At 46.1% G+C, this 20448-nt stretch overlaps 1 protein-coding gene across 3 annotated transcripts in view; it reads right to left on the bottom strand.

Annotated features, from left to right (window-relative positions):
• BCKDK (branched chain keto acid dehydrogenase kinase) overlaps window positions 1-20448 on the bottom strand; it is a 744533-nt gene that overhangs the window by 655038 nt on the left and 69047 nt on the right. Inside the window, exon 2 of one of the 3 annotated variants that reach the window (XM_069651903.1) lies at window positions 10740-10827. The exons of the other annotated variants lie outside the window; for them this stretch is intronic. The gene's annotated coding sequence lies outside the window, so the exon portion shown is untranslated. The remainder of the gene's footprint in view (window positions 1-10739; window positions 10828-20448) is intronic. 3 annotated transcript variants of the gene reach the window in all.

Below are 20448 nucleotides of genomic sequence, written 5' to 3'. Positions count from 1 at the left end.
ATGAAAACTAACAATTGCATTGGCTCACAGTCTATTCTAAGTGCAGTGTTTATCCTCCATTTCTTAAACTAATGGAACAATATAACATGCATCATGTACTGATACACTCACACTCTAGAACACCGCCATTTGATTATTTTCTGATCAAGTTGTAATGTTAGTCTCAGACGAGCATTAGGCAAGAGTATCCCAAAAATATGGCTGGTGCATGTAATGAAGTGCTGCTAGTGCGTTGAATTCATGGTTTCTAATACCAAATATCTTGGTTGTGCCACTGTGTCGCATTTCAGTGAAATTTCTGGCGACCAGGGAAGTCTCGCTCATATTTCATCATAATACTGGAAGATTGTTGGACCATTTTCACTCTAGATGTACGGAGTCTGTATACTTCGATCCCTCACAGTGATGGACTAGATGCCTTGGAATGGGCCCTTCTAAAAGAAGATTATGTACAATCTTAACAAAATCTTCATAATCGAGTAGGCTAAAATCATTTTGTGCAATAATTACTTCAGATTTCAAAAGAGCCCACCTTCAAATCTCCCGCACATCAATGGGGTCGTCAATTGCCTCTGCATATGCAAACTTGTTTATGCACGAGTTGGAGACTAAACATACTGGGAAATACAAACTAACCTTGTGGAAACGGTATATAGATGACATCTTTCCAAAGAGGAACTGGACACACTTTTGGCCGCTTAAATAATTTACATCCTCGGATTAAATTCACAATGGAAATCGGAACACAGAATATTCATTTCCTGGATGTTATGATTACACCAATTGGGAACACTATCACTACCACAATGTACCAGAAACCAGTCAACAATACATCACATTAGTCAAGCTTCCATTCAGATCATCTGAAGGACAACTTATCCTGGAGTCAATTTTGGAGAAGAATACAGAGATTAAATACAGAGGACTAGACATAACATACAAATTTGGATAAAATGACCACTAGGTTTAGAAAATAATTGGCTATCCAGACATGCACAAGTCATAATATACACTTTTCAGATACACTTGCCTAATTCTCTTCCAAGACTCAAATTACAGTTTGATCAGAGCATAATCAAATAGTGATATTCTACAGAGTGTGAATGTATCAGTACATGCTGCATGTCACCAGAATGTTCCATTAGTCTAAGAAACAGAGGAAACACACTGCACTTACAATAGACAGTGAGCCAATGCAATTGTTAGTTTTCAAATGAATGGCAAGCTGATCAAAACTACATTCTCTGTAATTTTACTGTCGATTATGCATTGTACTTTTTACCAAGTTAAGAAGATGGTTTTTTTCATATAAACGCTGTAGGTAATTGTTATCTGTTGGTATGTATTGATACAATGCTAACTGGACACTATACTGAGCAGCACACTACAATTCACATAATGCAACTCCACAACACTCACTTGACACAACGGATCAGCTACGCATTTGGTTACAACAAACATTCTTAATCATGCTTCTAGTAGAACTATATGACTGGCTTAAGCGATCCGTTTACACTAAAATCACATAACGTTGGGGTCCTCCACGGACCACTTTATCATCTAGGGTCCTTCAAGCACAGTGCTGAGGGCTAAAACGCGTGCCAAAACCAACTAGGGCTCTGCATGAGACACCGCAAATTCACCCCATAACCAAGGCAGAGATGAGACCACGCGAACTACCATATGTAAACAGACTCCTTTTATTCAATCCCATCTGCACAAAATCTATTGCTAATGTCCCATTAAAACGGAGTCCTCCATCTTAAACACAGGACGCAACGATTACTCCGGTACATTACCAAACTGGACCAAGTATCACTAATGCTTTTGAAAAAGCATAAGAATCCTTTTTGGACAAGAAAAACTGGGTGGAGACACACAGTTATCCAGACACTCTCACTCTGTTCTCTTCATGGAGTTGCAATAATGATTGAGTATTTTTCTGTATTTATAGTCCAAAAATAAGGGTAGTATACACCAAAGCTATCCCAAAAGATGAATTTTAATAGCACAAAAGTTGTGAAAAGAAATGAACAAAAAAATGGAGGCAAACAGCATCCTCATCAGAATGGGCTACTTAACCGATGCATTTCGGAGTATAACTCCATCTTCAGGGCTGAGCGCTAATCAATTCACATGGAAATAGTTTCCACGCACATATACAATATTCACAGGTACATATAGTTTACCATCATATTTAAACAGTTCACAAAATGAAGTTCATACATACCAAGGCAGTCATTTGAATATTTGTGTAAACGAGCCAGACAGAGAAAAAGAAAAAGAATCTGGTAATGTTTCATATCGATTAACTTTGGAAGATCGAAATGAATGAAGGCATGCACAGTACCTTGAAGTGGGGACCTTTTCATCTGCAAGTGCAATATGCGTGCATTAGAACTATATAGATATTAGTGAGATTGTGCTACATGACCCCAAAAAGCAAGGATTACCTAGTTGCCAATTTCAAGAAATCCAAAAGGTGCTGTAAAGTGCAGGACATGTGGAAGATCCAAGTAAGACGGTGTGAGAAAATGCTCACGTTATTGCATCTTGTAAGTAAAAACCAGTGAATCACTGACCTGCAAAAAGCGGGTGGATGTAGTTCTGGAGCGATGCTGCCCGCAAGTGCGTGGCCTCTCTGTGTACTGATGCTGTACCAGTAACCAAAGGCGTTGCGTTGCCAAGGGGGCGTGGCCAGGGGGGGCTAAGGGGGCTATAGCCCCTGATCTTTTGGTTGTAGCCCCGGATAGAATCTCAGGAGCTACAGCCAAAAGACTAGCTAGCTGCCAGTCCCAACAGTTCCGACATCACCTTAGCCCCGGGTCTTTTCCAGACCTAGCAACTCCCCTGGGCGTGGCTACATCACTGGTGCCTCAGGTCCCAGAACTTCTGTGAGTGCACAGAACGGCTGGGAAGGCGGGACTAGGCCGGTACTAAATTTCATCTCACGTTATATTATCTAGTAAATGAAACCACTGACCTGTACAAAGGTGGTGTAAAATGTTCTGCAGAGATGGCGCACGCGTGTGCCTGGCCTCTGTGTATTAATGTTGTCCCGTAACCACGGGTGGCGCAATGTGTTGGCAAAGGGCGTGGCCACAACACTGGCGCCTCATGTCCCTTCTGTGAGTGCACAGAACGGCCGGGAAGGCGGGACTAGGGCAGAACTAAATTAAAGCGAATAGATAATGTGGAAATACGTGCATGGAATCCATGTGAATGGAAACCAACAGATTCCCAAACAGGATAAACACTATGAACAATAAAAGATCATTATACCCACGATCAGGCTAACAGATAGAAAATACCCTGCAGTAGAGAAAGTAAAAAGTAAAGCACCACTCTGCACCATACATTGCAGTGGATGCAATACACAAGAGGCAATAGTAGATGTAGAACACTGTCTTGCATATAAAGTTCTGAAGAATAAACAGTTAATAGTCAGTGAGGGATGCATATATCCAAATGAGTCAGATGTAGCATATATCGTTTATCTCTTCATCAATTCCATTTGGTCTAAGTGTTCCGAGGCGATCGATCCAATATGTTTCTCTTATCTAGTTTCATGTTCATATTCTCATGTGGATTTGATCTTGTCACGATTCCAAAATTTGAAATCTAATTTGTGATATATTATGCCTTTTTTCGAGCCAATGTCTTGCAAACGCAGAATTGGGCACATGCCTACTTTCATTTTGAGCTTATCAAGTTAACTTAAATGAAACATTACCTGATTCTTTTTGTCTCGCTCTTTTACACAAATATTCAAATGACTGCCATGGTATGCATGAATTTCATTTTGTGAACTGTTTAAATATGATGGCAAACCATATGTACCCGTGAATATTGTATATGTGTGTGGACACCATTTCCATGTGAACTGATTAGCGCTCAGACATGAAGATGGAGTTATACTCTGAAATGAATCGGCTAAGAAGCCCATTCTAATGAGGATGCTGTTGGTCTCTGTTTTATTTCATTTTTTTCCATTACTTTTGTGCTATTAAAATTCATCTTTGAGATATGTTTAAGCTTCAGTGAATACTAACCTTGTTTTTGGACTATAAATACAGAAAAATACTCTGAATCATTATTGCAGCTTCATGAAGAGAGCAGAGCGAGAGCGTCTGGATAACTGTGTCCCCACTCAGTTTTTCTTGTTACTTTGGATTACCAATCTTGGCGTCACTTGATCCTTTTGCCAGACAGCTCCTTGAAGATTTAGTTTACCTTTTCAACTGTAACTTAATTGTACTTAACTCTTTAGTGGTGCCCACCTAATTCCTTCCCTCATAAGAAACCTTTTTGCACATTAGAATTGACTATCTAATGTCGAATGCGGACTGGGAACCGAAACCCATTTTCTCTATACACCCCTAGATAACATCATAACCGGGGGCTGGACACAGGGTGAACTTAGGAGGTGATCGACACACCTGTCCGCCGGACGATTAGCATTTATGGAGGTAGCTATTGCTGCCCACACTTTATATGAAATTTCTGACTCCCGAGAGAGACATAACAGTTCTTTTACTTTACTTCCTTTACACAGCCCACAGAGTGTCTGTTATTGCAAGAATAGACTGAATTGTAATGGACTACTGGCACAAATTGAACCTTGATTTTGGAATAGCCCAAGGCACAGGTGAATTTTCTAAAAACATCAGTAATTTAAGTACTATGAACTTAATAGATTTTACATTTTGTAACACATCAATACGAATTCTCTACTTACCTTGTAGACTATCTTGGAGTCTAAAGAATGACCTTTTGAATATGACTAATTGAGCCCACTATCGCCGATGCTATACATCCTGGGCCTGGAACCAGTGGCAATTTATTTCAGGAGGCAGCCATTCGACTCTGGCATCAACATCGGCGGAATAGATAACATCATCTCCTTGTACGCCAACGATGTCCTTCTATATCTACGGAACCCCAGAGAGAACGCACCCACCGCGCTGGACGTCCTCGACAACTTCGCCAAATACTCTGGGATAAAGTTTAGTAGACAGAAATCAAGTTCCTTTCCCCTTGCAAGACTCAGAGGGAAAGACATCGAAGATTTGCCCGAGATTGGGATTCAATGGCAGGTGGAGGCCTTTCGATACCTGGGCCTCACCATCGCGCACTCCCCACTTTCTACTCACGAGCCCAACACTGAAACTGCATTGTGCGAGGTACGCAGGTCCATCAGATTCTGGTCGAAACATCCCCTTTCAGTGATGGGCAGAGCCGCAATATCCAAAATGATAATATTGCCAAGGTTCCCCTATTACTTCACCAACATTGCGTACTATATCCCCCCCTCCCTTCTTCAGGAAACTGGAATCCCTGCTTCGAGACTTCCTATGGGGCCAGAAGAGACACAAACTCGCCCTGCACATCCTCACGCTTCCCCATGCTGAGGGCGGCATCCAACTGCCCGAATTCCAGAGATACTATCTGTCGGCACAACTAACACATGTCACCAAGTGGCTTTCGGATGAACCCTCGGCTGAGACTGGCCTCCTACACCGGCTGATCACGCCAATGCACCCCAAGGAGGTAATATGGAGTTCACTGGTGGGACCCACCCATGATAGTGACGCTGGGGAGACGGGTCTGAACAAGGTCAAATCACTGCTTGGCCTTCAGCACCCCTACATGCCAGAAATCCCCATTCTGGCTGATGTTTGCAAGACCCCCTTGAACTACCAATGATGAAGAGCTGGGAGACCTGCGGTCTCTACACATGGGGAGACCTGTTCGACGAGGGATCATTCAGAGACTTTGACTCGCTTCAATTAAAAGACGGGCTCTCACCAGGCCAGTTCCTATGGTACCAGAGGGTGAGACATGTAGCCAAGGCAAAATGGAACACATGGCCCGAGGAGCCAGACACACACCCTCTTGTACACGAAATGTACAACCTGAGCAACGGCTGGAAGCCGACATCGAGACTATATGCCCAAATAAACGCCCGATCTAACCCCAGAAGTGTGCACCTGAAAGAGAAGGGGGAAGCGGACATTGGGACCGAAATCACGGAGGGCGAATGGGCACGGGCCCTGCTGCAACTGAAGGAGGTTTCACGGAACGCCAGGTTCAGGATGATTCAGCTGAACGTCCTCCACAGGACCTATATGACACCACACAGAATATACACCATCAACAGCAGCATTCCCTCGACGTGCCCATGGTGCTCCTCTGAACACGCCGACATGATTCACATGTTCTGGACCTGTCCCAGATCACAGAAGCTCTGGCTAGCTGCCGAACAGACCTGCAGGAAAGCTGGACTGGAAAGGTACGAATGGACCCCCAAGGAATGCCTCTTGGGCACCTACCCGAGACTCAGTAAAATCAGGCATCTAGTCAAACTTATGGACATGGCGTGCATACTCGCGAAGAGAACAATAGCGATGGCCTGGAAGTCGCCTGCAGGCCCGCGATTTGGACCCTGGATCAAGGAAATGGAGAGATGGACTGCCGCAGAAACCAGAGCCTGGGAGGAGGGGAAAAGCAGAGGCGGAGAAGATGCAAGTGCCACTCTAGAGTCCTGGAAGGCCCTCATGAGAGACATGATCTTCGACGAATTTCAAACCCCCCTGAGCAGAGCGTTAAGGCATGAACTGCATTTTAGCTATCCTGATGAGGAGACCACCAAACCTGCGCACGCCCTGGCGCCACCCCCCCGAAGACTGGCACGGAGAACGACGGCCCCGACACTGAGTCAACACATGCCGAGTGGACCGCACTATAACAGCAGGAGAGAGGACAGTCTAAGTTGTTGTTATTGTTGTTTTGTCGTCATGTTTTGTTCAATTGACGAATGTGTCACACAATCAATATTACGAGCCATAACCTATGCCTAACTGCTTTATGTAGGACCTTAAATGCCAATAAAAACATTTAAAAATAAATTGAATATGACTAATTGAACTTTAATTTGCTCCTGATGAAGGGACAGATATTTCCTGAAACGCGGTGAGCCAACTGTACTATCGTATACATGGTTGTATTAAAAACTATTGTTTGTAAAAATATTGTGAATCTGTGAAGGTCTGAAGCAATAAGCACCTATATGATTATTAGAACTAAAATCTACAACAGAATGAATCACACTATTAACTCTCTTAACTACTGACTGGCCTTTACAAGTACACGCGTGTGCAGTTGACGGGAGTATCCATCAATTGTGGACACCTTTCTTCTCTTCTGCAATCAGTCTTTAACTCTGTCACAGAAGCTACAAGTGCCCTAAAACTGACTGGACCCGGTCGAGCACCAAGAACATCTACAGCACAAGGTACATTGTGGTTCTGTTCCCCTGGTCCTTCTCCGAAGGGCCCTAGTGACATTTTACGACCCATTGCCCTCCACTTGTGTTGAAACCAAGTATCCTTGAACTATTACAACTACCCTCCTGTCAGTATCCAGAGTGCATCCCTTTTGCTTCTTTGAAATGGGCTGTCCCCTGAATTCTTTTACAGGGTGGGTTGTATTTCATCGCGTGCGTACCGTCTGTTGTGATAATAAAGTAGATATTTTAATACAACCATGACTCTGCAGTCTGTTTCATCATTGGGTAATAATTGTATTTTCACTGTGTTGCAACTAACCAACGATCCACAACCTTGCGGAGATAAGCCTGCCATTCCATCCACATTGTTCCGTCCACGTTACCAAAATTGGGCAAGGAGGTTTATAATTTGCCTGGTTTCCAATCTGTTCGGATCCCTTCTGGTGTACTAGAGGAGTGGTGCGGATTGATGGTTTAGAAACCGATATTCATCCCTGGAACTCGGTGCCCCGGATGTTAATGCATCAAATTGGTGGCAGGTGGTCGGATCTAGTTGGAGCCTTGCGCACAGCTTAGTCACCCAACAATAAAAAGTATGTTGCAGGCAACATTTAGACACTGCTAGGTATTTGCAATAATCATGGATCTTGACAAAGACTGTTAAAAGATATGGCGAGGGATGTCCTGCACGTCTTATGTCAAGAAAGGAGACTGCCCCACAGCACTAAGGTTAATAAACCTGAGTTGCTGACTCCCCTTGGTGCAATTTTCTGTCCATTTATGAACCCCGGAAATGTTTGCTTTTGTTTGGCTTACCTAACCTGAGTTTTCCAGGAGCACAGCCTTCAGCTACACTCCTCTGGGGTTTTGCTCATTTGTCATGGGGAAACTGACATGTCCTTAAAGCTGTCAATACTGAGAAACTATGTTTCCCTTAGTCTTCGATGATGTTGCCATATCTTGGTAACCTTTTATCTATGTGCCAAGTACCTTACAGTCCCACGCATCGGGACACCTGCAAGGATTTTTTGGCGTTTGTACAAGTGTGCTTAGGATGGTGGCAGCAGAAAGTATTTTTTCTTCATTTTATTGGACCATACTGCGTTTGTCCCAAGATTGTGGCACACTGGCCACAAAGTCTTTTGTTCAGTCAAGCAAACCCGGGTATTCCCTATTTGGGAATACAGCCTCTTGCGAAAACTGCATCTTTCGTGGGCTCCTGCAAGTCACGTGTGCTAGTGCCCAGAAAGAGGGTTGGGACAGTCTGGTCCCAGTCCACACTACTGGTGCCAGTATGTCTGGTAGGCCTAAATGACTGGAACCACCGGGGGAAGGTTTGGCCCACGCGTGCGTGCCTGCAAGAGAGCACATCTTCCAAGATTTGAGGGCGAAACAAATCTTGGTTAGGAGAAGGGGCTCTGCATCCATTCCAGGTCGATCACCCGAAGTTCACACCAAACTACAGAAGGAGCCAAGTATCCTTAACGGAAGAGCAGACTCGAGGAAACCGCCAGAGAAGTGCTAGAAGGTTTGGCACCTTGACCCCTGGGATCTGTTGTCCCGTCGGACCACTGCTTTTGCATCGCACTAAGGCCAGCAAGGGTGCTTTGCCCCTTTGGAGTAGTGGGAATCACTCTCAGCACCCATTTACCCTTGCAAAGAGCCTCTTCAGAAGTGTTCCTGGGCCAACCAGTGAACTGACCAGTTTGAACCCGGAGTACCGCACAGAAATGCTGCCGTCCTGAGTTGAGACTTTGGGAATCGCTCGTTTGTGCTCCTGGGCCCTCTCCCGTCAACACTCATTGTCCTAGCTCCTCTGGGTCACAATTTATGAGAGTGTGCCACACCGCGAGCATTTGCGGTCCCTGCTTCGCCCAGCTGCGGCGACTGTCACAATAAGTGCTTGCAGACCTGCCTCACCGTGTCCTGAAACATGCTGCACCGGAACTATCCAGCTTTCTTCGAGAGCCGAGAAAAGTCTACTGTCCCGCCACGGACGATCATCCCATCCCGCAGCCACCGAGAGCCGGAGCGTCCTTTAACTGCATGGGTGAAACCTATTAGCGAAGTGGACTAAATTGGGAAAGTTTAGTTCGGACTGTGTCGAGGCTCGGTGAATACTTTCATCAGTTACAGGTGGGCCCCTGGCGCATCCATCTTGCGCACGAGAATCCCTTAAAAGATACTCACCATGGCTGGGTTAGCCTACGCTCCCTAGCTATTCACGCCTAAAGTCACTCTATCTACCAAGGTTAGACCCCTCTTCAAGGATTAGGGCTTTATTCTTTATCACCTCAACCCCCTTCCTGAACAGCTACAGCTCCCTGAAGAGAACCTGCTTTACGCACGACAGCGCATTGTTAACACACTGCTGTACTTTGAGTTTAAGACTCCTCACTTCTTAGGGCTGAACTGCATAAGCTAGGGATTGACTATGAAGAACTGCCTAATGTGATATTTGTGTTGAATGTACCCCTCTCTGTTGCAGGTTGTGGTTATTTTCTCCCCTTTCATCACCATTAGGATAAACGCATTTTGTATATAGGTTACATAGTGAATAAGCTTGTGTGGTAACTGTTTTCTTGATACTGTCGTTTGATTGTTTTCCGTTATAAAAAAGGCCTATAATAAATGTATTTTTGATATACATCTGTCTAAGAGTTTTACTGTTGTGTGCTCATTGTGGGCTTCCATTCACTCTCACCCCCCCCCCCCAACCCCCTGAAACTTAGTCTTGACCGCCTGCCAAGCTACCATAGATTGGTATGGTTTGTCCAGAAGGTTTCCCTGTACCACTAAACTAGGGTGGCCTCCTATACTTCTGCCCACCAGGTCACAGCTTAGAAATCCATCTCAACACTGACCAGCCTCCAAGCTTGGGTAGAAGTAAGGACAGAAGAACCCAGGGGACGGGTTAGACCCTGTGTACCCAAATGAAGACCTTCCAGAAGGTGGTAGTGTAATATGACGAGGAAGACAGCATGAGCAGGGTTTCTCGCCAACCATCCTGCCAGAGGGCAAGCGTGGTTTCTCAACACTCGTGTGTCAGTGAGGTCAGGGGCTAGTGTGGCATCCAGCAGATGCAAGGCCTCTGCAAGGTCTCCAAGTGGCCTTGCAAGTGTTCTGGCTGTTAACTAGGTAGTGGCTACAAAGCCACTGCTAGAGGAGAAGAGACTAACACCAGAGGAACAGAAACAGCGGGACACGGTCACCATAGAGCTAAGCAAGCTGGCACTCATCATGAGGGAGGCCAACAGATCCAGCTCTAGCGAAAGCAGTGATAGTGGCTCAACCCAGAGTGCCTGGCATAAGCCCCGGCGGCACATACCCAAAGACTTAGTGCAGGCTTACAAAGCCGGGAAGGATATTTTTAACTGGTTTGACGCTCTCGAGCTTCAGCTACAGGAGGTGGATGAGGTACTGTGGGGTGCAGCACTGATGAATCACTTACCAACACCAGGGACTGATTATATTCTGTAGTTAATTCCTGAGGAAAGGCCCATTTATCAGAGCATGAAGGTGGCCCTCCTCAGCAAGACCTGTAAAACACAAGAACAGTATCTCAAGAGCTTCAGAGAGCTCGGAAAGAAAAGTGGGCAGACATTGGAAGCGTTCACACACTTTTCATTGAAATATCTGAGTGGGTGGGTGTCTGATAACAAAGTTGACACATTTAAAAAGATGTACAATTTGATTGCGCGTGAGAATGCATTTAAGAACTTTGAGGTTGACCTACACCAGCATCTTGTGGACAAGACTATTACAGACCCTAGACAGCATGCAAAGGCTGCCGAAGGGATTGTAAGTACTAGCACCCAGAAAAAGGCTAAGGTGAGTACACCTATTCAGACAAAAGAGTGAACATGGATGGGAAGGACAAAGGTCCAATCCACTTCGAAGTCGCGTCCTCAAGGGAAAACCCTAAACATTAGTCAGCTGTACACCCTGAAAAGAAGAGTGCTGGCACACCAAACACTGGGACACCTGTGTTCTCACCACCCAAATGTTGTTTCATGTATAAGGAGCTGGGCCATAGGAAAGGGCATCCTGCTTGATAGGGCTTACCCAAGCAAGCTATAGTGAATGTGGACTCATGAAAGAGGCCATCATTAGTGTGGGCCTCCTAGAGAAGGACTTCCCACTGGGCCAAGGAGTGGCAAATGGATTGGTTATACTGAGTGGGAACGGTACTATGTCTCCAAATCCCAGTTCCCAATAATACTTAACTCTATCTAGAACATGTGTATATCAATAGACACAGAACTCCTGCGGTCCGAGACTCCGCGGCTAGCCTCACTGATGTCACCCGGCAGTGGGTGCAGCCAGGCCAGTATATTGATGGGCCCGATTGGGTGTCCAGTCATAATTTCGAATTAAAAATTTCGAAAGACAAAAGTCGAATCAAAAATGTCGAAAAAAAAAAATGTTGAATTATTTTTTTTTGGCTCTAGTTTATATAAAAAAAAAAAATAGGTAAAAACAAAAAAAAAAAACAAAAAAAAAAAAAAAAAGGGGAGGTCTGGGGGGAACCCCCATTTCGAAAAAAAAAACGTCATAAAAAAAGAATGACTTTTTTTTTCAACTTTTTGACTTTCGAGATTTTTGTATTCGAAATGATGTCTATAAACCGCCCGATTGTAGCATCAGTGGGTTTGACGCAATAAGTGCCCCTTGGCGATAAGTACAGCTAGCGGGGGGCATGGCTAAGGAGCCATGTAGGACGACATGTCTTCTCTGGGGCTCCTGCGGATCCGCATAACATCCTGCGGAAAAACGCGTGATAACTGATACAATCGCTCTATAATTAGAGGATTGTGTGTAGGATGCCTCAGGGCACATGAAGATACATTGCGGTGTTGAAACAAGGAGCGACTAATGCCAGAATCCACTCCACGGAAGATTTCAGAGATTCGAATGCTGCAAGGACAAAGATAGCCGCCGCCTCGTAGACAAAGGAAATAAACAAGCAGAGGTGGATCGAGTACCCGACTATACTACTTCAACAAATCCTTCACCAGAGGTGCCCAGACTGGGTGCGCCACAGATACAGAATTGTATCTGTCACTTTGATCGGTGCATGAGAGACGTTCAGCCAGTGTGGGGGAGCCGGCTACAAAAGCTGTCGCACAAGCGCCAGAATGGTCTCCAGAGCAGAGTGAAACGGAGACTGGGCCTGAAAGTGGATACCAAGTGGCCCTGATTTCGCAAGTTGTCGCGAGCAGGCAAGCTACAAAGCGGAACCCCGGAACAAACATAAGGATTACACCGGCAAGGATACATATGTATCAGGTGATCCTTACCCTATGCAGAGCTGCAGCAACGGAGTAGCAGCAGCACATGACGGATAGGGCTGGTACTCGTATTGAAGTAATGACAATGAACGTGTGAAGCGAATGGATGGCTTGCCACAAAGGATGCAGAGGGCCCGCAGTATTGAAGGGAACATTTAATTAGTGTGCGCTGGCTGGAGGAGGGTCAGAGCTCAGTGCGGGCGTTCAGCCTATCAAAATAATAGTGCCTGCACATAAAGAAATACGTGGAGGCACGGGTAAAACCCAGTGCATGGAGGTTGCCTGAGCTGAGATGTGGACAGTTGTACTCGGCGCTTCTTTAAGTCCCTGATTTAACAGTTGCAGATGCTTTGGGCATTGTGAGACCCCCCCCCCTGACAGAGTGGTGGTCCACAATAGCAAATGAGGACAAGTACCCCACCTGAGTGAGGGTGTGCACTGCAACCTTTCTACTAACAAGGTCGGACCTACGCTGCGGCGCCCCGACTCAGCCTACTACCTCACGAAAACGGTTTAGTACTAGTGGTTGCCCAGGGGCCAGGATAAGACTGCTCTCATGGACTGCGTTGCTCACAGAGGGGAGGCGGCCCCGAATCACACGAGCCACAGAAGCAGAGACTATACAGGAGACCCTGCGACCTGCTTAAAAGAGCACGGCGGAGGATCCGGGCACAGGGGCTGGCTCACTCACAAGCTAGCTGCAACTACCAGATATACTGCAGGAGCATCCCTTGACGAGGTCGGAATGGGACGAAAAAAGCATGGCGGCTAAGACAAGTGAAGTTAAGGGCAAACAGTCCACGATGGAGGAATTTACCAAGGCCTTCCCCACGGCGGAGTGAGCTAAAGCGAAGAAACAGGAAGCACAGGCAGGGGTGAACCTGCCATGAGACGACCACCGGATTCTGGAGGCCATAGCTGAGCAGAAGACATCCTGGGCGAACCGAGGTCCTCAATGGAACAAAAAAAAAAAATAGACGCTGTCCGAGTGGATGTGAATCTCCTGCAGCAAGAAGTCAGGAAGCTGTCAGAACGTACCAGGCGCTGGAAAAGGATGTAGCAATTAATAGGAATACTAGCGCCGACAACGTTAGAGAAGTGGCGATGCTCCGACAGCAGGTGCATAACCTGGAGAATAGGGCGGATGAGGTGGAAGGGAGGACACGAAGAAATAATGTCCACATTGTTGGCCTACCTGAGGGAATGGAGGGCTCGGACCCGACAGACTATGTGGAAACCATGCTGCCGTAGGAGATTGGGGGGGGGGTGGCGCACTCTCTCAGAGTCGCAGTAGAGAGCACACAGAGCCCAGAACAGACAGCAAAGACCAGGGGCTCCCCCCAGAACGCTTATTGCCAAGATCCTGAACTAGAAAGATCGCAAGAGGTGTCGATCAGCAGAGGGTCCGCGACCGTCACAGCCTCCCCAGACCATACTTTTTTGGTACAAAGACAACGGCTGAATTACGTGTCAGTGAAAAGGAGACTGCGCAATGCTGGGTGCAAGTACATGCTATTGTACCCAGCGAATTAACAACAGCAAGGCACATTTCTTCGACACCCCCCAACCCCCCCAACGAGGCAACAGCATGGGTGGATGGATGCACAGAACTGCCCAGCAGAAGCAGATGACCAGGCACAGAACAAAACAGATGAGTGAACACTAGAGGTCGCTGCGATACACTGTACATTGGGTTTGGATGGATATGCCATTCTTTGACACGGTTGACCGTTGAGGATCAACGGTTTGAGGCCACTTGTTAGACGTAATATGGTCCATAATGGTCTGATCCTCTACGGGAGGAACATAGCGGTGTATGGAAATTTAAGCAGGAACAACAGTAGAACCGTGTTGTCACCCTCAGTAGCTTAGGTAGTATGATACTAGTAAGTGGTATCCCCTGCAGAGCCATAGGCGTAGAGGCTAGATGCAGGGTAGCCCGAGATCCAGGGCTGGAGCTGGGCATCAGTTGTGGGATTGGGATTGTGGAGGGGGTTGGGGGATGGGGAGTTGGGGTGTTTGGTAGGGGGTTCATTAGGGGGAGTCGGCAACCACAACTTAATCTATGCAAGAGGAAAGTGGGATCTAAGGCGGGTGGAGTAGGATACGGCTGATATGGGGGACCTGAAGATAGTGACCTGGAATGTGCAGGGATTAAATGGAACAAGATGATGATATACCCGAGAAGACAGAGAATTGATATAGCATTGCTACAAGAAACCCACTTAACCGAAGACAAACTAGAAACAATAAAGAAGAAATGGAAGGGGACCACGGTGGGTGCCACATATTCGACGTATGCTAGAGGGGTCTTAACATGGGTAGCACCTCACGTCCCCTTCAAATTGTTACAACAGAAGGCAGAGGCAAATGGTAGGATGGTAATGCTATGACTAGTGGGGAACAAGAAGGAGAACATTATTAATATTTACGCTCCAAACAATGACACTGCAATGCACTTCAGAAACTTAGTCCATATATATAGATGGGGAAGTTATAACGGGGGAGATTTTAACTGCACACTGGACCCCAGGCTAGACAGATTTGACACAAAGGTAACCAGGCCAAATCCAGCAGCAAAAGCCCCAAATACACTTGTACAAGATTTTCATATGGTTGAAATATGGAGAAAGCTTCATTCACTACATAGAGAGTACTCGCATTACTCAGCCCCACATAATTTACACACCAGACTAGATTACATATTTGTGGCCAACACAATGGTAGAGGACATGAAAAGCGCAGAGTACAAGGCAGCAGTCCTGTCGGACCACGCACCGTTGGTTGTAACGTGGCAGATATCTCTGCCTAGGCCAAGGATTCCGACGTGGAAGCTCAGAACTGAAGCGCTAAAGGATACTATATTCAGAGAAGATTTGAGGGAGGCCATAATAGAATATTTTGAACTAAACACAGGAAGTGTGCGGTCGCCTGGCACACTGTGGGAAGCGTCTAAGGTGGTAGTGAGAGGGGTAGCGCTCACAAAGTCCAAAGGACTGCAAGGCGGTATAACGGAAGAGTTGCAAAACACGGAAAGGGAGATAGGAGGACAAAATGCGGGAGGGAGTGGAATCCCCAGAGGAGATTGAGGCTATGCAGCAACTGCAAGAGAAATGCAGAGCCCACTGGGAAAGGTTAAGTAACTTAAATTATAGAAGAAACATAGAAAGACAGCATGCAGAAGGTAATAAACAAGGCAGGCTGCTCGCTTGGTTGTTTAAGAGTGAAATCCGGAAACAGGCGATCTGGGAAATACACAAAAGAGACGGCTCAGTAGAGGACACTCAGGAAGCGGTGAACGAATGCTTCTACAGATATTACTAAGAGTTATAACGCACACAAGAGCGAGGAAGAAGAAATCGATATATTAGAGACACTGTTGGAGATTGATCTGCCTAAGCTTGGGGACGCAGACAGACTAGACGAGCCACTAGAGAGTTCCTCCAGTGTTAGTCAAACCCTGCCCACTAATAAAGCTCTGGGAGCCGATGGCCTCCCCAGTGAGTTTTACAAAACGTACATGTCCGACCTACTCCCACCGATGCTTGCTATGCTGAACGAGGCGTTCGACAAAGGCAGACTGCCAGAAACCCTCACAGAAGCAATCGGACAAAGTCGGACAAAGCATGCACCGATTGCGGATCCTACAGGCCGCTGTCGATGCCGAATCAGGATAGCAAGATCCTCACAGCAGTGATGGCAAATAGACTGAAGCCAATGATAAACACCCTGGTGCATCATGACCAAATGGGATATGTCCCGCGGCGGTGCATTTCCAATAATCTTAGGAGGCTACATCACATTATTGACCAAACACAGGGGAGCTCCGAAGAAGTGGCGATAGTCTCACTAAACGCGGTTAAGGCCTTCGACTCGGTCAAATGGCCATGGTTGATGGCGATTCTGCAGGAATGCGGGATGGGACCGGCATATTTGAGATGGGCCGAATTACTATATAGCAAACCGGTGGCTCGTGTCTGATTATTTCAGAACAATGGATTCTGGGCAGAGGCACCAGACAGGGAAGCCCCTGGTCCCCGATGCCATTTATCCTAGCACTGGAACCTCTGGCGATATACTTAAGACACCACTACAGCAAAGTAGGCATTAGCATGAAAGGAGGACAGCATTTGATATCGCTGTATGCTGATGACATGTTGCTGTACCTGAAATACCCCGAAGAAAACCTGCAGTATATCCTGAAGGTGTTGGAGCGATATGCAATACTATCGGGTATAACGATCAACCCACGAAAGTCCATTACGTTCCCCCTAAGCAGATAGGTCGGGGTGCCACAACGCGAGCTGCCAGTACTACAGATTGAGTGGGCGAATGACACCTTTAGATACCTGGATGTGGATATATATCACAAAGTAGAAGATGAACATAAGAATAGTACAGAGAAAGCAGTAGAGAAGATTGAGCGTAGTATAGTATTCTGGGCGCAGTTTCCTCTGACCATAATGGGAAGAGCGGCACTGCTTAAGATGGTAGCATTACCCAGACTGCTGCATAATTTCACGAATGTTCCATGCATGATACCAAAACGGTTCTTCGCCAGGGTGTAGAGGATTCATATGGCACAACTCCAGGAATAGGGTAGCCCTGTGGAAATTACATAATCCATATGATCAGGCAGGGATCAGACTGCCTAATTTCGAGGTATATTACCTGGCTGGCCAGCTCCAGTATGTGGCGAGGCAGCTCTCCGAGGACACCACACAGGAGTCCAGTTTGTTGAGAGTGGAGTGTGTGCCTTATTTTCTGAACGAGTGGATATGGGTGACCGACCCTCCGAAGGGGAAGAAGTTTACACTGCTGGACCTAGGACGGAAGGTTTGGCATAGAGCCTGTAGGATGATGGGGAGCCCACTACCTTGCTCCCCACAGATGCCCTTAGCAACACTGAAACGTGTGGATGGACAATTGCGGAAGATCACCAGAGAACAATGGGAGCCGGTGGGGGTAACAACCTTGGGAGATATATGGCGAGACGGGGAAAGGATGGAATTTGATATATTAAGAGAAGACATGGGCTTACATAGTGGGCAGTATATCACATATGTTAGGCTGATGACACTGATTAAGAAGACATGGTCAGAGATAGAACTAGCCCAGTAGCCAGATGCGGCCATAGAATCATTTCAGATGGTGTCAGAAGGAGGCCACGAGATCTCTCGGATTCATGAAATAATGAGGTCTAAGGTTGGGAATTAAGTGGTACAGATTAGGCAGGACTGTGAAGAGGAAGGGGGAAACAATGAGAGATGGGTTATGGGTGAGGATGCAAAGATATCACAAGAAAGTATCAAGGAATGTCAGATTACAACAGATACAGCTCTATATCACCCACAGGGCATATATGACCCCCCAAGAAAATTGCTAGGTTCACAAATGTCACTACGCAGAAATGTGGGGAGGAAGATGTTGAGATGGTACACATGTTCTGGGCATGCCCGGAAATAGCGCACCTCCTAGCTGACAAGGGGATTAAAAAGTGGACTTGTTGTGGGCATGCATGGTGGGGGGATTCCCAAGACCGCGCAAAGCTAAGCATGCAAGCAAACTTAAAGACCTGCCTTATATCCTGGCTAAGCGCAGGATAACGATCTGCTGGAAAGCAAGAAAGAGACCGAATGTGGAAACCTGGTGGCGGGACCTCCTGAAGTGGGCAGATGCATAAACAGTGGTGTGGAGAGAAGCTGTGGGTAGAGGGGGTGAAGAGAAAGCAGGGACGCTTACAGAGTGGCTACACCTAGTCGTGTCGCTATCGGGCGCAGGACTTGAGGAACCTGGAACAGATAGCTCCTCGGAAAGTGAAGGAGATGTAACAAACACAAGTTAAATGAGAGATGTTGAGGACTGCGTGACTCTGAAGGGAAGGGGTGAAAGAGGGAATAGTTAGTAACTGTTTGTTTTTGAGCACTGAGTTTGAGTGCATTGTAGGTTATTTATTACGAAAATCAATACAAATATTTCAAAACTAAGTACAGCTGGCGAGGTGAAACGAACCAGCACCATGTAGCGGTGGAAGACTCCATCCCTGTCCCAGGTCTGTTGGTTAATGATGTTCCTAATCCCGAGATAGTCGGAGACCGAGGGCTCAAGAGGCCACCAAATTGAAGACTCTCGGAGCCTTTGGGCCAGAGTGCTTCCAATGGGCTTGTTGGGAGGGACGTGTGCGATGGTCTGAGATGATTTTGGTGAGCGGGAGGTATGTACAACAAAAGGCATTTTAAAAATAACTTTGTTGCACGAACCCCCTTCCCACCGGCCAAAATCAGCCCTCAGTCCGAGGTGCTGTGGGGCCCAGGAGACAGGGATGCTATTGTTTTTATTGCACATCTATGATGGATGTCTAACAAAAAAAATACCATACCTGGTCCACCATTGCGTTGCATACACACATCACGTTGATTGTGCGTTTGGCGCTGTGATGCCCAGGGGAAGGGCATGGTGTTTTCTTTGCTGGACATCTATGATAGAGGCCTAGTAAAAATGTGTGGGGGGGGGTAGAGTAACAACGCAGGCATGGTATTTTTCTGGGCTTTTATGATACATGGCCAGTAAAAGCAACATATGTTACCCCCAGTGCCCCCCCAGCGCCTCGCAATTGCACAGACATCACAATAATGATGAATATGATTGACAGCAAGGCACTGGCGCACCATGGAGCAGGTATAGCATGTTTTATATAGCAAGCATTGTAAGTGTTATTATGTAACTAGACTGGCATTTCAATGCAGCCAGTTCAGTCATTTTGTAATGTGATATGGCAATTTGCATTGGGCATCGTTGGTAAAGCAAGCATGACAATGATAAGTGTTATTATGTAGCTCGACCGGCATTTTAGTACAGCCAGTTTGGACATGTTTGCATACTTGGTATGCATTTTTAATGGTAAAGCCAACTGGAGCATGTTCTTACATGGGGATACGGCCATATATTTGTAGAACAAACATGGATTTGTTTTCTTATAGCATCATTACTGGCATTATGCACAAAGCAAACAGGAGTATGTTCTTATATGGAAATAATAGGGTATAATGTTGCAGTCAGCATGGAAATGTATGGGCGCAGCCAGTGTTTGTTTCGTTTGCTTTATTTGCTTATATAGCGCGCTGAACCCTGAGGTAGCTAGGCGCTTAGACTTGTGGAGAGGTTACATACACGTAAAGTTACAGCAGTAAAGGCATTACATGCATGTATAGTGAAACTAGTTACAAACATGAATTTAGTATGATGAGAGTTATTCATAAAGATAAACAGTAGAGACAGTAAAAAAGAATAAAAGAAAAATTCCAAAATTGTACAGCAAATTAAGGGCCGAGTTAGGCAGTTGCCGACTAAGTCCCAGGAGCTTGCTGGCTCGTAAGTGTTAATTTAGTGGAGAGGGATTGTGGCAGAGAGCCATGCTTTGACTTTGAAACCTAAGGCGAGGAAGGAGTGTTCATCTCGTGGCGCTGGGGGCAAAGAGTTCCATGTTATTGCAGCTAGGACTGGGAAACTAGTACAGCCTGATTTTTGGAGTCTGTATTTGGGGATCTTGAGGCAGTGAGCGTAATTGGCTCTGGTGGGTCTAGATCAAGTCCTAGTACATAATTTATCGATCAGGTATTTTGGGGCAGTATTGTTAAGGCAGTTGTGGGTGATCATAGGGGTTCCGAAGGTGATTTGGTCTTTTATTGGGAGCCAGTTGGCAGTCTGTCTTGCATGGGATATATGGTCAGTGCGTGGGATGTTGAGGGCTGCTCTCAGGGCGTTATTTTGTACAAATTGTAGTTTGTGGAGGTTTTTCTTATTGTTACCCAAGTATAGAGAATTGCAGTAGTCAAATTTAGAAAGTAACAAGGCTCTTGCTAAAATGAT

Source organism: Ambystoma mexicanum, chromosome 3p, assembly GCF_040938575.1.
Source record: "Ambystoma mexicanum isolate Mex_15411 chromosome 3p, UKY_AmexF1_1, whole genome shotgun sequence".
NCBI lineage: Eukaryota > Metazoa > Chordata > Amphibia > Caudata > Ambystomatidae > Ambystoma > Ambystoma mexicanum.
This window is presented reverse-complemented; position numbering and strand designations above follow the sequence as displayed.